The sequence below is a fragment of the Hyaena hyaena genome, unplaced genomic scaffold, assembly GCF_003009895.1.
Source record: "Hyaena hyaena isolate Hyena2069 unplaced genomic scaffold, ASM300989v1 scaffold_926, whole genome shotgun sequence".
NCBI classification, from domain to species: Eukaryota; Metazoa; Chordata; class Mammalia; order Carnivora; family Hyaenidae; genus Hyaena; species Hyaena hyaena.
Window position 1 is genome coordinate 682,939 of NW_024081559.1, and position 16,395 is coordinate 699,333.

Here is a 16,395-nt window from a genome sequence, read left to right on the forward strand (position 1 = left end):
TTGAACTCATGAACCGTGAGATCATGACCTGAGCCAAAGTCAGATGCTTAACCAACTGTGCCACCCAGGAGCCCCTCCTGTTTTCAATTCTTAATTCATTCAGTGCTCAGTAATAAAAGTCTGTTCAGGGTTCACCTCAAGTCAGACCTGTACTTACCAAATATTTCCATTCAGATTTACCTTATTATACCATATATGTAATCCATTTAAGAGGCTTTCAGTGTATTTATTATTGCACTAGACAATTCCAAGAGTTTTCTGTTGAAAGCACCAGCTTACACGTTGTTTAGAAGATACCTCCTATACTGTTGTATTCTGTTATCCCTGTAAGTGTTTTTGTACTTGTTTATCTTCTGTGCATTGTTGTTCCTAGCTGTTAGAAAGCGGGAAGAATGATATATATATATTTGCATCATAGCTATACAAGGAACTTGGTAGCTATTTTACAGTTAACATAACTCTTATATTTTCAAATCTTCTGTGCTCTTGGCTGTATTGTACACAGGATGGTACAAGACAGGGGACACAGAGGTTTACCTACAAGAGACAAGACCGGGTATGATCACTTGATAGGATCCCAAACATTCAAATAGTTCTCCACATGCAGATTATATAATCTTCCAGGGGGTCAGTGTCGCTTCATTAACTGATTTCATTACATAATCGCCATCATCAACTAATTAAATGAAAAAAATCAAGCCAACAAAATTTATTGAGCACCTTTTATTGTGCAAATTACTTTCCTGGGCACCTGGAGTAAGATGGGTTTTCAAACAGGTAGAAGAATATACTCTCTCCTCTGTTTTAACTACAATTATTTTCAAACGATCACTCTTATATCTTTAAGTCTCTTTATATATTTTCACATTTTCTTGTGACCAAAGCTTGGGTATTTATTTAAGAGAGTCCAGTTTAGTTTATTGAGGATGTAACATGGCAAAGAAAGTGGCAGGTCTTTTTCTTTCCCTGCCCATCCATCCACTGTGTCTCGACCACTATGTTAACAGGCCGATGAGTTGAATGAAATTCCCAGGACAACACGCAGAGCAAGTTGCCCAGTGCTGGGCGACTTCAGAGGAAACACAGGAAGCACAAGAAGCTGTTTATCCCCGCAAGGTGCCTGCCATTACTTGTTACTGCCATGGAGCACTTAACTTGGGGTAATGCATTCCTTGACTGAACTAGTATCCTCATGTTATAGAAGCCATAACACTCTCTTCTTTACAGGTAGGAGGGTTACAGAAGTAAACGTCTAAAGGGCCGGCTGCTAGACATCAAGTTTCCAGCCTAGAATTCAGCTCTGTGCTCAGCTTCCTATAACAAACTTCCTTCTGGGTCTGGAGCCAGAATGAAATGAGCTGGCAGCCCCACAGTGCCCAGGTACCCCATTCACGGTACATTGTCACACACACACACACTCTATTCTTTACCCACTCAAACATGAGACAGGTCAAGGAAAATCAAATCAAAGGATACTCTGTGTGATGGCAGTAAGAGCTATAGTCAGAGAACAGCCTGGAGAGTTTGGGGAAGAGTGTAGTTTCCTTTTCGACCTGAATTCCAGGAGAACTATCTGGCAGCTATAACAGCATCCCTATGAGAAATACTGGAGGTTTGCATGTTTTACTGAGTCTGAACTCAGTAAATATGAAACCCCTGGAAAGGCATGTTTCTGTCATGTGTCGAAGCCCAGTGGGTGACAGGTCTGATACTAACAATTAGAAGAGCTGGCCGTTCTGAGGATTTCCGTCCTGCATTAACGTGGTGCCATCATCTGCTTCCTACACTCATCTGCAGTCACCAACTGTTATGGGAGGTCTTGCGTTTAACACCAGGAAACATGCATCTGGACACCAGATTTCCTGTAGTTTTGTTGTTGTTGTTGTTGTTGAATGTATGCAAATTATTTTATTGACACAAAAAAAAAACTTTAAAAAACTAAGAGTTTTCAAATTCTGGAAGGATCACATAGGGAGAAAAGATAAATATTTTGATTCTGTTTATAAAAGAATAATTTACTAAATTGCTGTAAGTTTTCTTCATTTTTAAAAAAAATTTTTAAATGTTTATTTTTGGGTTTTTTTGTAGTTTTTATAGACATCGATAATTTACTATTAGAAAGAAGAGAATCAATTCAGTTTTAGTTGTAAAATTGCTTCACAATATTTATCATGGATTTATTTTACATGTATGCTTATGTGAATATGTTTGTGTATGTCTGTAAATGTGTACATACATGTGTGTACCTGTAACTTTAGCTTCCGATGGCTCCTCCAACCCGTAATTCATAATTCTTCATTGGTCCTGAATTATAGTCAGTGAAATAAAAAAATATAAAAATAGAGATTGCTATAAATGACTATAATATAGTTTATGTATTGATAGTCTTCTATTCTCTTATAATGAGTTCATCAGCAGTTGTGAATTTTCTATATAATGGAAAGCAAAATCTTTCATGGCTACTACTACAATTTAACTTTTTCACTGGAAAATACATTATAATAGATTCTTGATATTCTTAAGGGAATAGATACTGGAAACATTGTTAAACTTATATTTTGTTAACACTTTGATAAGTACTTAGCTTATGTAAAGGGTTAAATCATTTTATACTTACCACTTGAAGAAAAACAAGGTAGCACTGAGTTGTGGATTGGACAACTGGACTTATTCTCTTGCTCTGCCTCATCTTTTAAATATTAATCTTGTTTAGATTTTGTGTTTCAGTTAAATGCCAAATAATTACATAGTATTAAACTCCAACTCCAGCCTTGCACAATAAATTCCACGTTATATTAAAGCTGAAAGAAGTACTCTGGCTGTTTCTATTCTTTTCAATCATTTCATAATTTTGAACCATGATCTACAAGCTTTAAGTTATGATCACATAACCTTTAAATAAGTATCGTTACTCCAAACACATTACAGACTAAAAATTGTTAATTGGGCCATTTGTGAAAAAGAAGGGCTGAGGAATACAGTAGTCTACGTATATCCTTAAACATACAAAATGCTTTAAAGAAATTTAGTATAAAATAATCTGAGAGGCATGTGTATTACTGAAATTATCATGATCTAAAACAGTATTTCTTAGTCTTCCACAGAAGCCAAAAATAAGTTTTAAAATGACTGGAAATACATCAACTAAGAACTATTTACTAATTAAGTATAGTGATTAAAGCTTCATAACATAGTGTTAACAGAAAGGCTTTTAGAGTCAAGCAGACATGAGTTCAAATTCTGATTTTAGTTCTCCTTTGCTGTATAACACAATATTTCGACATCTTTAACTCAGTTTCTTTATGTAAAAATGACAATATAATTATACTTTCAACATAAGGGAGATTGAGAAGTGTTAGAGAGAGCCCAGCACGCCAATATCTGCTTATGAAATCCTCTGTTTATATATATATATATATATATATCAGGTATATATGTGTATACCAGAGAAAATTATTAAATAGTAAAGAGGAGAGTTTTAACTTGGCTAATATTGCAGTGTGACCAAGGAAGTAAAATAATATACAAGATACAACTTATTATATGCTTAGGAAATATATGTGAATAAAATAATTAAACCTTAGCATCTATCTTTCTACACAACTGCCATATTCTCCTTCTTTTGAGGCATGGTAACTTCTTATTTATAAATTAAGACCCTTAGTTCTCAGACCAAAGACGTATTAAGAGAGAACTCAACAAAGGAAAACAGAACAAGAATATAGGATTTTCCTATAATCTCTTATTTTCTTGTTGAAGAATAATTGACATATAAAATAGTATTATTTTCAGGTATAAAGCATATTAAAAAAACTCACAATGATTCAATTTTTCCCTATATTGCTAAATGATCACCACAATAAGTCTAGTTAACATCTTTCACCAACATAGTTACACAATTTTTTTTCATGTTGTTTATCTGAATATTTATTTATTTATTTATTTATTTTACAAATAGTTTATTGTCAAATTAGTTTCTACATAACACTCAGTGCTCATCCCCAAAGCGCCCTCCTCCATGCCCATCCCCCCCTCCCCCCCACATCCATCAGTCCTCAGTTTTTGTCAGCATTCAAGAGTCTCTCATGGTTTGCCTCTCTCCCTTTCCCCCACCATTTCCGCCCTTCTTCTCCCCCTTGGTCCTCCGTCAAGTTCCTCCTAATCCTCCTATACGTGCAAACATATGGTATTTGTCCTTCTCTGCCTGACTTATTTCGCTCAGCATAACACCCTCAAGGTCCATCCATGTTGCTACACATGGCCAGATTTCATTGTTTCTCATTGCCATGTAGTATTCCATGGTATAGATAAACCACATCTTCTTGATCCATTCATCTGTTGATGGACACTTAGGCTCTTTCCATGTTTTAGCTATTGTGGAGAGTGCTGCTATGAACATTGGGGTACATGTGCTCCTATGCCTCAGCATTTCTGTATCCCTTGGGTAAATTCCTAGCAGTGCTATTGCTGGGTCATAAGGGAGTTCTATTGTTAGTTTCCTGAGGAACCTCCACACTGTTTTCCAGAGGGGCTGTACCAGTTTACATTCCCACCAACAGTGCAGGAGGGTGCCCGTTTCTCCACATCCTCGCCAGCATCTAGAGTTCTCTGATTTGCTCATTTTAGCCACTCTGACTGGCGTGAGGTGGTATCTCAGTGTGGTTTTGATTTGTATTTCCCTGATGAGGAGGGATGCTGAGCATCGTTTCATGTGTCTGTTGGCCATCTGGATGTCCTCTTTGGAGAAGTGTCTGTTCATGTCTTCTGCCCATTTCTTCACTGGGTTGTTTGTTTTTCGGGCGTGGAGTTTGGTGAGTTCCTTATAGATTCTGGATATTAACCCTTTATCTGATATGTCATTTGCACATAGTTACACAATTTTTTAAAAATATCTTTTTATATATTTAAATATGTATTCTCTTAGCAACTTTCAAATATGCAGTAAAGCACTATTAACTATAGTTACCATGCGTACATTACACGTACATTACATTACATCCCCATGGCTTATTTATAACTAGAAGTGTGAACCTTTTCACCCCTTTCACTCATTTTGCCCAACCCCACCACCTGCCTCTGGCAATCACCATACATGTTCTTTTTATCTATGAACTCGTTTTTCATTTGTTTTTAAAACTGGACATATAAGTGACATCATACAGTATTTGTCTTTCTATGTCTGACTTATTTCACTTGGCATAATGAGCTCAAGGTCAGTCCACATGGTCACAAATGGCAAGATTTCTTTCCTTTCATAGCTGCATAGCATTTCATTGTGTACCACTTACACAAACACACTTGGGTTGTTTCCATATCTTGGTTGTTGCAAATAATCTGTGGTGAACATGGGGGTGCACATTATTTTTCGATTTCATTGTTTTCATTTCCTTCAGATAAATACACAAAAATACAACTGCTGGACTATGTGGTGGGTCTATTTTTAATTTGTGAGGGACCTCCATATGGTCTTCCAGAGTGGCTGCACCAGTTTGCATTCCTACCCGCAGTGTGAGAGGGTTCCCTTTTCTCCACATCCTCACCACCACTTGTCATTTCTTGTCTTTTTGATAATAACATTCTACCAGGTATGAGGTGATATCTCATTGTGGCTTTAGTTTGCATTTCCTCAATGATTAGTAATGTTAAACACCTTTTCATATAGCTGTGGACCATTTTTATGTTTTCTTTGGGAAAAAAATGTCTATTCAGGTTCTCTGCACATTCTTTTACTTTTTTTTTTTTTTTTGCTACTGAGTCTTATGAGCTCTTTATCTACTTTAGATACTAATCCTGTAAAATACCTATAATTTGCAAATACTTTCTCCCATTCCATAGATTGCCTTTTCATTTTTTGATGGTTTCCCTTTGCTGTACTTCAGAAGTTTTTTATTTTGATGTAGTCCCACTTGTTTATTTTCGTTTCAGTGTCAAATCAAACAAACAATCATCACCAAGATGGATATCACAGAACTTTTCCCCTATGTTTTAATCCAAGAGTTTTATGGTTTCAGGTGTATACCCTAGTCTTTAATCCATTCTGATTTGAATTTTTGTTATGGCCTAAGACAGTGATCCAGTTTCATTCTTTTGCATGTGACTACTCAAGTTTCCCTACACCATTTATTGATGAGACTGTCCTTTACCCATTGTATATTCTTGGCTCCTGTGTCATAAATTAATTGATGATATATGCATGGGATTATTTCTAGACTCTATTCTGTACCACTGGTCCATGTGTCTTTTTTTATGCCAGTACCATGCTGTCTTTTATTACTATACTTTTTAACGCAGTTTGAAATCATGGAGCATGATGCCGCCAGCATTGTTCTCCTTTCTCAAGATAACTTTGGCTATTCAGAGTCTTCTGTGGTTTTATAATCTCTTCTGGAGAGGATTATTGAATCCTGTCTGTCTGTTACTCATCATGACCGCTAATGACAGCAAATCCAAAGTAAGCATTAATCTCACCTGTCCCAGTCACATAAAATTTGATCAACAATTTTTCCATCCATCCTCATCTGCCAACAAGTGGAAGTATAATATAGTAATGTGTATCAATGATGAAAAACTAGGAGACCAGGTATTATTTTTAGTAGTATCCTTTAAAGTGTGCAAAATCCATAAAGATTCTCCTAAATAAAAAAATAAAAATTACAAGAACCCCTAGGGTCATCCTCTGATTCCTTTCTTGGCTTCACTCTAGTTGCTGTTGCCAGACCATCAATGACCACAGAACACTGAAACAACATGGGGATGTAAAGCAAGGTCTTACCCGGCCAAGCCCACCCAAGCTGGTATTACTATCTATTTAACATGCAAGGTATTCCTGTGGTGATAATTTAAAAATAATCATTTTTGGGGGCACCTGGGTGGCTCAGTCAGTTAAGCATCCGATTTCGGCTCAGGTCATGATCTCACGGTTTGTGGGTTTGAGCCCCACATCAGGCTCTGTGTTGACAGCCAGCTCAGAGCCTAGAGCCTGCTTCAGATTCTGTATCTCCCTCTCTCTCTGACCCTCCCTGCTCACACTGCCTCTCTCTCAGAAATAAATAAAACATTAAAATTTTTTTAAAAAAATAATCATTTTTGTTTAAGTGAAAAGTAGTTAGAATTAGAGTTTTGCTTTCATTAAACTCATAAAATGGAAAAGGCAAAATTCATCATCAGTAAGGGATTCTGTAAAATACTAAATCCTTTTTTGGTTCATAGACAGGTACCTGAATGAATGCCTATTTGGCACTGGGGGGTAAGGGGTGTCCTGAAAAGCTGTCAGAATTTGAAGTGGACAGAACACGTTTGGTAAGATTGTGACATCCTAGAGGAGAGAGTAAGTTACTCCACATAAAATGACGTAGTTGTGTGAAGTAGAGAGAAAAGGAGGATGCTGATAAAGGTGATGGATATTATATTTAAATCTAAATTGCATTATTCCAAGAAATTTATTTATTTATTTTAATTATTCTTTGTATGTTTATTTTTGAGAGAGAGAGGGAGACCGTGAGCAGGGGAGGGGCAGAGCGAGTGGGAGACAGAGGATCCAAAGCAGGGTCTGCGCTGACAGAAGCAAGCCCAACATTGGGTTCTAACGCACAAACCACGAGATCATGACTTGAAATGAAGTCAGATACTTAACCGACTGAACTACCCAGGTGCCCCTCAACAAATTTATTGATAGTTATTCACATTTGATTGCTAAAGGAACTATATCTCAGAGAGGTTGAGTCTTTCCTTATGGAACTGGTCACATCTAAAAATGAATTCTAAAATCTACGATTATAACACTGGCTAGAAGAAGAATTTCAGTGGGTCTATGACAGTTGAAAACTACTGGGAAATAAAGCTCATATATCCATATGTCTTTTTTTTTTAAATGCTTATTTATTTTTGAGAGAGAGAGCGAGAGAGAGCATATGCACGAATGGGGGAGGGGCAGAGAGAGTGGGAAACACAGAATCTAAAGCAGCTCCAGGCTCTGAGCTGTCAGCATCAATAATATGACGCAGGGCCTGAATGCATGAACTGTGAGATCATAACCTGAGCAAACAGGGAGTCAGATGCTTAACCAAGTGAGTCACCCTGGCACCTCTCCATGTGTCTTTATGAACTCTGTATTTAACAATGTATATTTGAAAAGAGTATCGGATACAAATGAAAGACATTTCATGCTTATGGATTAGAAGAACCAATAGTATCAAAATGTCCATACAACCTGAAGCAATCTATGAATTTAATGCAATCCCTGTCAACATAGCAACAATATTTTTCACCAAACTAGGACAAATAATCCTAAAGTTTGTCTGGAACCACAAAAGACCCTGAGTAGACAAAGCAATCTTGAGAAAGGAGAACAAAACTGTAAAGTATCATGATCCCAGATTCCAAGATATATTACAAAGCTGTAATAATCAAAATAGTGTGGTACTGGCCCCAAAATAGGCCAATAGAATAGAACATAGAGCCCAGAAATATCTAACTCTATATGGTCAATTTATCTACAACAAAGGGGGCAAGAATACACAATGATGAAAAAGCAGTCCTTGCAATTAACAGTGCTGGGAAAACTGGAAAGCTACAAGCAAAATAATGAAACTGGACCACTTTCCAACACCACATATAAAAATAAACTCAAATTAAATTAAAGACTGAAATGTGAGAACTGAAACCATAAAACTCCTAGAAGAAAACATAGGTAGTAATGGCTCTGTGTCAGCAGTATAATCATTTTTCTAGCTATGTCTGTCTCTTCAGGCAAGGGAAACAAAAGCAAAATTAAACTACTGAGACTATACCAAAATTAAAAATTTTGCAAAGCAAAGGAAACCATCAACAAAACAAAAAGGAAACACACTGAACAGAAGACATTTACAAATGATATATCTGATAAGAGGTTATCATTCAAAATATATAAAGAACTTAGACAACTCAACACCAAAAAGCCCAAATAATCCAATAAAAAATGTGCAGAGAGCCTGAATAGACATTTTTCCAAAGAAGACCTACAGATGGCCACTAGACATATGAAAAAATGCTCAACATCACTCATCATCAGGGAAATGCAAATTAAAACCACCATGAGTTTTATTCTTATTCTTACACCTGTCAGAATGGTGAAAATCAACAAAATAAGAAACAAGTGTTGATGAGGATGTGGAGAAAGGGGAACCCTCTTGCACTGTCGGTGGGAATGCAAACTGTGCAGCCAGTGTGGAGAACAGTATGGAAGTTAGTCCAAAAGGTTAAAAATAGAACTACCTTATGATCCACTAATACCACTATTAGGTATGTACTCAAAGAAAACGAAAACAGTAATTTGAAAATATATGTGCACCTGTATGTTTACTGCAGCTTTATTTACAATAGCCAACTTATGGCAGCAACCCAAGTATCTATCCATGGAGGAATGGATAAAGGAGATATGGTGCGCACACACACACACACACACACACAATGGAATATTACTCAGCCCAAAAAGAATGAAATCTTGTCATTTGCAACAACATGGATGGAGCTAGAGAGTGTATTTTTAAGTGAAAAAAACATCAGTCAGAGGGAGATAAATGCCATATAATTTCACTCATCTGTGGAATTTGAGAAAAAAACACAAATGAACAAAGGGAAAATGAGACAAATGCAAAAAGACTCTTAAATATGGAGAGCAAACTGATGGTTACCAGAAGGGACGGGGTAATGGACTAAACAGGTGATGGTGATTAAAGTGTGCACTTGTCGTGATAAGAGCTGAGTAATGTACAGAGAGGTGTTGAATCACCATACCGCACCCTTGAAATGAATATAACACTGCACGTTAATTATACTGAAATAAAAAACAAAGAGAAAGATAAAAAATGAAAAAAAGAGATTAACTGATAATATTGGAATTAATTAATTAATATGCTTATTTGCTGACTGACAGGTCACTTCTTTATTTAAATTGATTACTTCTATAGACTACTTCTTACCCGGTGAGATATAGAGTAGCTAAGATAAGTCATTTTGCCAGCTAAGGTCACTTTTGACCGGTTCGTAAGCAACTGAACATTTGAGGGCCATGCCCGTTTTTATGCCTGTTATTTCAGTCCTACAGGTAAATTATTAACATGTAATGGAAATTACATAGTTTTGGCAGTTAGGTAGAGCGGGATCTGAATCCTGGTTGAGACTGTCACTTATATGTGTGACTTAAAATATTTAATTTATCAAGCTGAGGCAGGGGGAAACGAAGTGTCGTACATTCACAATCCACGTCTGGCATTTTTTTACTACTAGGATAGACTCAGTTTTTGTGTCTAATGTTCTATCTCCCAGTGATACAACTCCTGCTTGTAGCCTCACCGCAGTTACATGGAATCTTTCCTTCTCCATAAACTCTTTTCAAACTGATTCTGTGGGGGCTGGACTGTGGTTCCCATGCGCTCCACGGTATTAGGCTTCATGCTATATGTGGACTGCTAACCAAGGTCCACGGATGACTGTGATGACTGTTGCTGCCTCTACCATCTCTACCATGATGTCAACCTCAAGCTTCACGGATATGGCATGTTTGACATACAAGAGTCTTACTTTCCTCATCTCTTCACTGGGAACAACACTATTAACTCAATAGGTTGTTTTAATTAAATGTCTATCACCAAACATTTATCACAATGTCTGACACATAGAGACTATTCAAAATATGGTAGCTACAATTATAAGTTTTGTTAGTATTATACACGAATGGATACTGTAACATTCCTAAACCAAGTTCAGGCCCCTCATGTCCCTTTTTCCCTTAAGCCTTAGATGAGCAACTGCCATAATAGAGGGAAACTCCACCTTCCAGTAATTTTCTGTGTGCCCTTACTCCATTTGATTTTGGTTCTTTATCCTTGTTATTCATGCATATTTGTAGAACTGTCAGACTGTAGCTAATTTAAATAAAGCATTACATCTTGTGCATTTGGGATTGCTCTATAATTCTCATGGTAGAAAAGAGACTTCCAATATGGCGCCCAGTACAGTGAGACTTTGCCCCACCACAGACCATCTGAATTTGTTAAAAATAATTTAGCTGTGATACCTTAGATCTTCCAATGCAAGTCAATGGAATAGTCTATTCATGAAATTCTAATATTTCACCTTCATATATTCTCAAAACCTCTGTTCTTTTGTAGCTGACTGAAATCAGTCCCTGGAATTGTGACAGAAGCACTGCTGTGAGAAAAGACAGGGAAGGAAGAGTACCCACCCATCCATACATATGGTTCTTTGATCAGGTGTATGACAAAACATCTGAATGATGTTAGTGTTTGCTCCACAAAGTCCTAGATTTGGAGGGAGTAGGGTATAGTCTTTGATTCTTCCTATGTTTCCCTTCATCAGAATGCTTGATCGAGAGCACTGATGGCCTGCTGTCTGCTGTTCCCCTCAATTCATGCTACATTGATAATGAGGAGTCTAGAATGATATGCCTGAGTTCTAATCCTTTCCGAAGGCATATTTTCTATGACTGTATGTTTTAGCACTCTAATTAGCTTACCTAATGTCTGTGATGGCAAGTAGAAAATAAAATGATGATAAATTTGAATCTAAAATGTAAAGTGATGAAAGTAATTGTTTAATGTATATCTTGAGGTCTTGTTTTCATAGCTGAATGAATTAAGTCTTACTGTACCAAATTAATGTGATTTGAGGACCTAATTAGTCTTAACTATCACCAATTAACCAGAACCATGTTAAGTATAATAAACCCCACTCCTTATCGGGATTTAACGTCAACACATGTAGACTTGAGAGTCTTTGGATTCAACAGGCATCACCTATAATGAGACTGGCTCTGTACAAATCACTGCGTTAACCAGCTACTCGGTGCACTTGTATTTTAGGTCATTCAAATTATTTTAACCTTATAAAACATGTTGTTTATTAAGAAAAATCAATCTAATACAAAAGCTTCTCTACATCTTTTCATCTTTGCTCCCATTACATGAGCATCAGTCATATACTTTCAAGGGATTGTGGCTGCGTGAACTAAATTGTAAATTGCATTTACACAGCTCTCACTTGGGTGGTATCACTGTAACTAATAAAGTATTCTCTGTACATTGTCAAGATTACCCTAAAATATTTTAATATTAAATAATGGTAAACTTATGGAACATATTCTTATATTTTTAGATACATTTTTCCAATAAAATATCCATATTACTTAATTACACAGGTGGCATAATTCTTTTTGCTCTGGAGTGAATTCTTCCTTGCAAAGAGATGTGATGAACTCCTAACCCCCACCACCTCAGAATGCAACTTTACTTGGAAATAGGGTCTTTAAGGAGATAATCAAATTTTGAAGTGAAGTCATTAAGGTGGGCCCTAATCCAATATGATGGTGCCCTTATGAAAAGGAAAAACTTAGATATGGATATGGATACATACAGAGGGAAGAACCCAGATACAGACAGATATGGATACATACAGAGGGAGGAACCTGGATACAGATAAGGATACACACAGAGGGAGGGACCTGGATACAGATAAGGATACACACAGAGGGAAGAACCCGAATACAGACATGGATACATACAGAAGGAAGATGATGAAGAGATACAGAGAGGAAACCAGATGAAGGCGGATACAGAGATCAGGGCTATGTTGCCACAGACAATGAATGTCTGGAGCTCCCAGAAGCTGGAAGACGCAACCCTGTGGGGTCTGGATGGAGTACAGCGTAGAGCCCTATCAACACCTTGGTCTCCCAAATCCTGAGGGAGCAAGTTTCTGTTCTTCTAAGACAACCCAATTGTGATACTTTGTTGCTGCTGTCACAGGAAACATGTGCCCTTCTTCCTCACTTACTAATTTTATTGTGTAACACTTGGTAATGTGTCTATGCTTTTACAATTAGAGCCGATGACGACTTACAGAATTCCCTTTCTAAGTGCAAGGTTATGTTTTAAATGTTTTGCATATACAAACTCAACACCTACAACAATTCTTTGAAGTAAATGCCATTATTTTGTCTTTTATAGACAAGGGTGCAGACTCACACCAAGGTTAAACAATGTGCTCAAAAAAACACAAAACCTTCCTGGGTAAGTTACTTCTGTTTGCCTTTCATATTGATGGTGGTCTGTGTTTCCCATGGACTTCACTTTGCTTGGTAGGTTAACAACCACTCAAAACAAATGTGAATTACTTGGGAGTCAGGTTGCTTCATCAAGGTGGTTACCACCTCCAAGTGTGACCATGTAAACACGGGAAGTGATGCCATCTTGTTATAGTTGGCATTCCCCACTAGCTCAGAAAAAGGGACCAGTGGAAAGAACTGAAGAAGAAAAGGAAAAGTCAGTCCTCTTTATCCAAGATGCTATTACTTCCTGCCACTTCTTATATGTTGCTATGTCCCAGACAGAATGGTAAGGCAAGCAGTAAAAACATTCCTCAAGATTTATTTAATGTTTAAATGAATTTCTTTCTATGCATTGATGTTAAATTTGACTACCAATGCAGGGAGTGTGCCAAAATGGTTCCTTCATTCCATTTATTCCCTTTAAAGAGATGTTAGCATCATATGTCATAGCACACCAATGTGGTCTAAAACACCCTTTTTACGTAACTGTCCCACATTAATAATGATTCAAAACCTATAGAAGAAACTTATTCCAACTAATAATTCTATTCAACCTGTGTTTGCAAATTATTTGCAAAAAGCACATCAAAACTGTAAAAATTCTGAGATTTTACCCTACTTTTAAATGAGAATTTAGTCTGCCACAGTCTCATGAACACTGGCAGAAAACATACGACTCCTTGGCCAGAAACAGAGGATTTTATTACTCTCAGAAAGAGCAGGAGTCAGAATACTAACAGTTTATTGTGCTGGTTCCCTGGAGGCTAATTCCCAAAGGGCTACATGGAAAGGGTCAGATTACAGGTGGGTACAGATACAAGAGAGGAAGGCTGAAGTCAGACAACCCAAGTGTTTTATAAAGGGCAGTACACATCCCTGCCCTTTGCTCTGGAGACAGACGTTATCTGTATCTTCCAAGATTGTAGGCAAACATGCCCTTCACTTTAAATACAAGATCATCTCTGTCTTCCAAGGACCATCTCCACGCAAACATCTTAGAAAAGATAATCAAGAAGAAAAGCAGTCAGTGCCTCTGCTCACATGACATGCAGAAACACGACAACCCCGGGAGCTGTCTCCCCAAACAAGCCTGCGATTAATTCACCCTGAGTGATCCTTAGAAATAAATTACTTAGTTGATTTATGGAGGTTTAGTCATGTATTTGCTCAATTCCACTAACAACTGTGGAACCAATAGTAATGATGCTATTGAAGAAACACGCATAACAGCAGTAAGAACGGGAGGGCAAAACGATGGGTCTTCCACTTCTGGCTGAGACAGACTAACAGGGATAGGAACCACCCAGAACAAACAAACAACTGCACAAAGACACAAAACAACAGCTGTGAGACCATGTCCTCTGAGGAGGGGAAATAAGGACCATTTCCCCTGAGGAGGGGAAATAAGGACGGTGTCCTCACGAGTGCCTCACCTGCTGCCTCGTGACAGCTCCCAGGTTGTGGCCCCAGGGCCATGGAACACCCAGCCCACAAGCCCCCCTGAACTGAGGGGATAGCGCCAGAAGTCCAGGGAGCCTGAGGAAGCTGGGCCCATAGGGAAGAACAGAATACTGGAGAGGAAAGAAGCTAGCAGAGAGACACCGGCTTGGGGATGTGAGCAGAGTCTGTTCTCCTGTCTGTTGAGGAGTTCTGAATAATGTGTGTGAAGAAGCCACTGGCCTCCAGAGAAAGAGCCACATGGGGCTAAGAACAGCCGGGCCAGAGACAATATTTCCATTGAGCAATGATTTCTTACAGTACCAAATGAATGGACCATAAAAAGAAACAACTGATCAATCAGAATGCATCAAAGCCAAGAATCTCTGCTCTTAAAAAGTGAAAGGAATGAAAAATAAAACAAGCCACAGACAAATTATTTTCAGATAGTATATCTAATAAAGAACCTGTATCCACAATATATAAAAGACTCACAAAATGAATAAGACAAACCACTAATTTCTTATAAATAGGCAAAGGATTTGAGCTGGAACTTCAGCAAGTAAGACACATGATGGTCAAGACACACTTGAAAAGATGCTCAACATTAGTAGCTGCAAACCAATTAAAGATTCAAACCTCAACGACATACCTACAAGAACAACACAATCCCCATAAATATGTCTAACATTAACAAATTTACCAAGTGTCGAGGGCAAGGAACAACCGGAATTCCCTGACCTTAGTGTGGGATTGCAAAGTGGTAGAAACACTTTGAGAAGCTTCTTCAAAAGTTCCTCACACTTCAATGTAATTGAACTTGTACAATTATGGGGATTTGCCCTTGATAGATACGAGCACGTGCTCACACAAAGAACTGTACAGGAAATGTCACAGTAATTTTATTCGTGGCTAGAGCCAGGGACAACCCACATGCCCACTAACAAGTGGTTGAAGAAGAGAATTGTGACATGCCCATATAATAAATTAAAAATAATAATAAAAAAATCAAATAGACCAAAATGCAATGAGCAAAGAATCCACACAATGTGGTGCCTCAAAGTGACTAAGCTGAGTGGAAGCCAAACAAAGAGAGAGTAGGTATTACATGACTCAGATTATATAAAACCCTAGAGAATGCAAACAAACTCAGGGTGATGAACAGCATGTCAACCGTGCCTGGGGACAGGGTCAGGGGCCGGCGAGGCGGGCTGTGAAGGACAGTGCTCTGCGTGGCACGTTAGTCATCGTGACCATCAAAGTTTCACGTGGGGATGTGGATGTGAAAATCAACCTGACTGTACATTCTAAATATGTGTCGTCATCTGTTCAAACGGTTGCAAAAAACCTAGGCCAAAGGGTCCTACAAACAGCCTTATTAAAAAACAGAAAACGTAAACAGCGAAAATGGTTCACTTCGTAAAGTTTAAAACTATGATATCCCCTTTATATTTTACTTTTACATGATCTCAGTTTAGATAATATACATATTTTTAAGCCAGATCCAGAGAGGGGAAAAATATTCATTTCCCTGCCAAAAGTACTTTAATGGGATTATCATGATGACTTTAGAAAAAAGGTATAATACACATAGATATAATTAGGGAGTTTTCAAAGCAAATTACTATAAAGGACTTAGGAAAATTGAAGCAGGTAGTAGGAATGTACAATTTTGTCTTGTGTGAACTTACATCAGAGAAGATCTGCTTACACGTATGATAAATGAGGTTAAAACTCTTCATGGTATCCTGATCCTGGATCCCAAAAATACACTGTTTCTCTGACTTATGTGTGAGACCCAGGCTGGGTTTGTGTCAGGATCCCCGAAAATACACTGTTTCTATGACTCATGT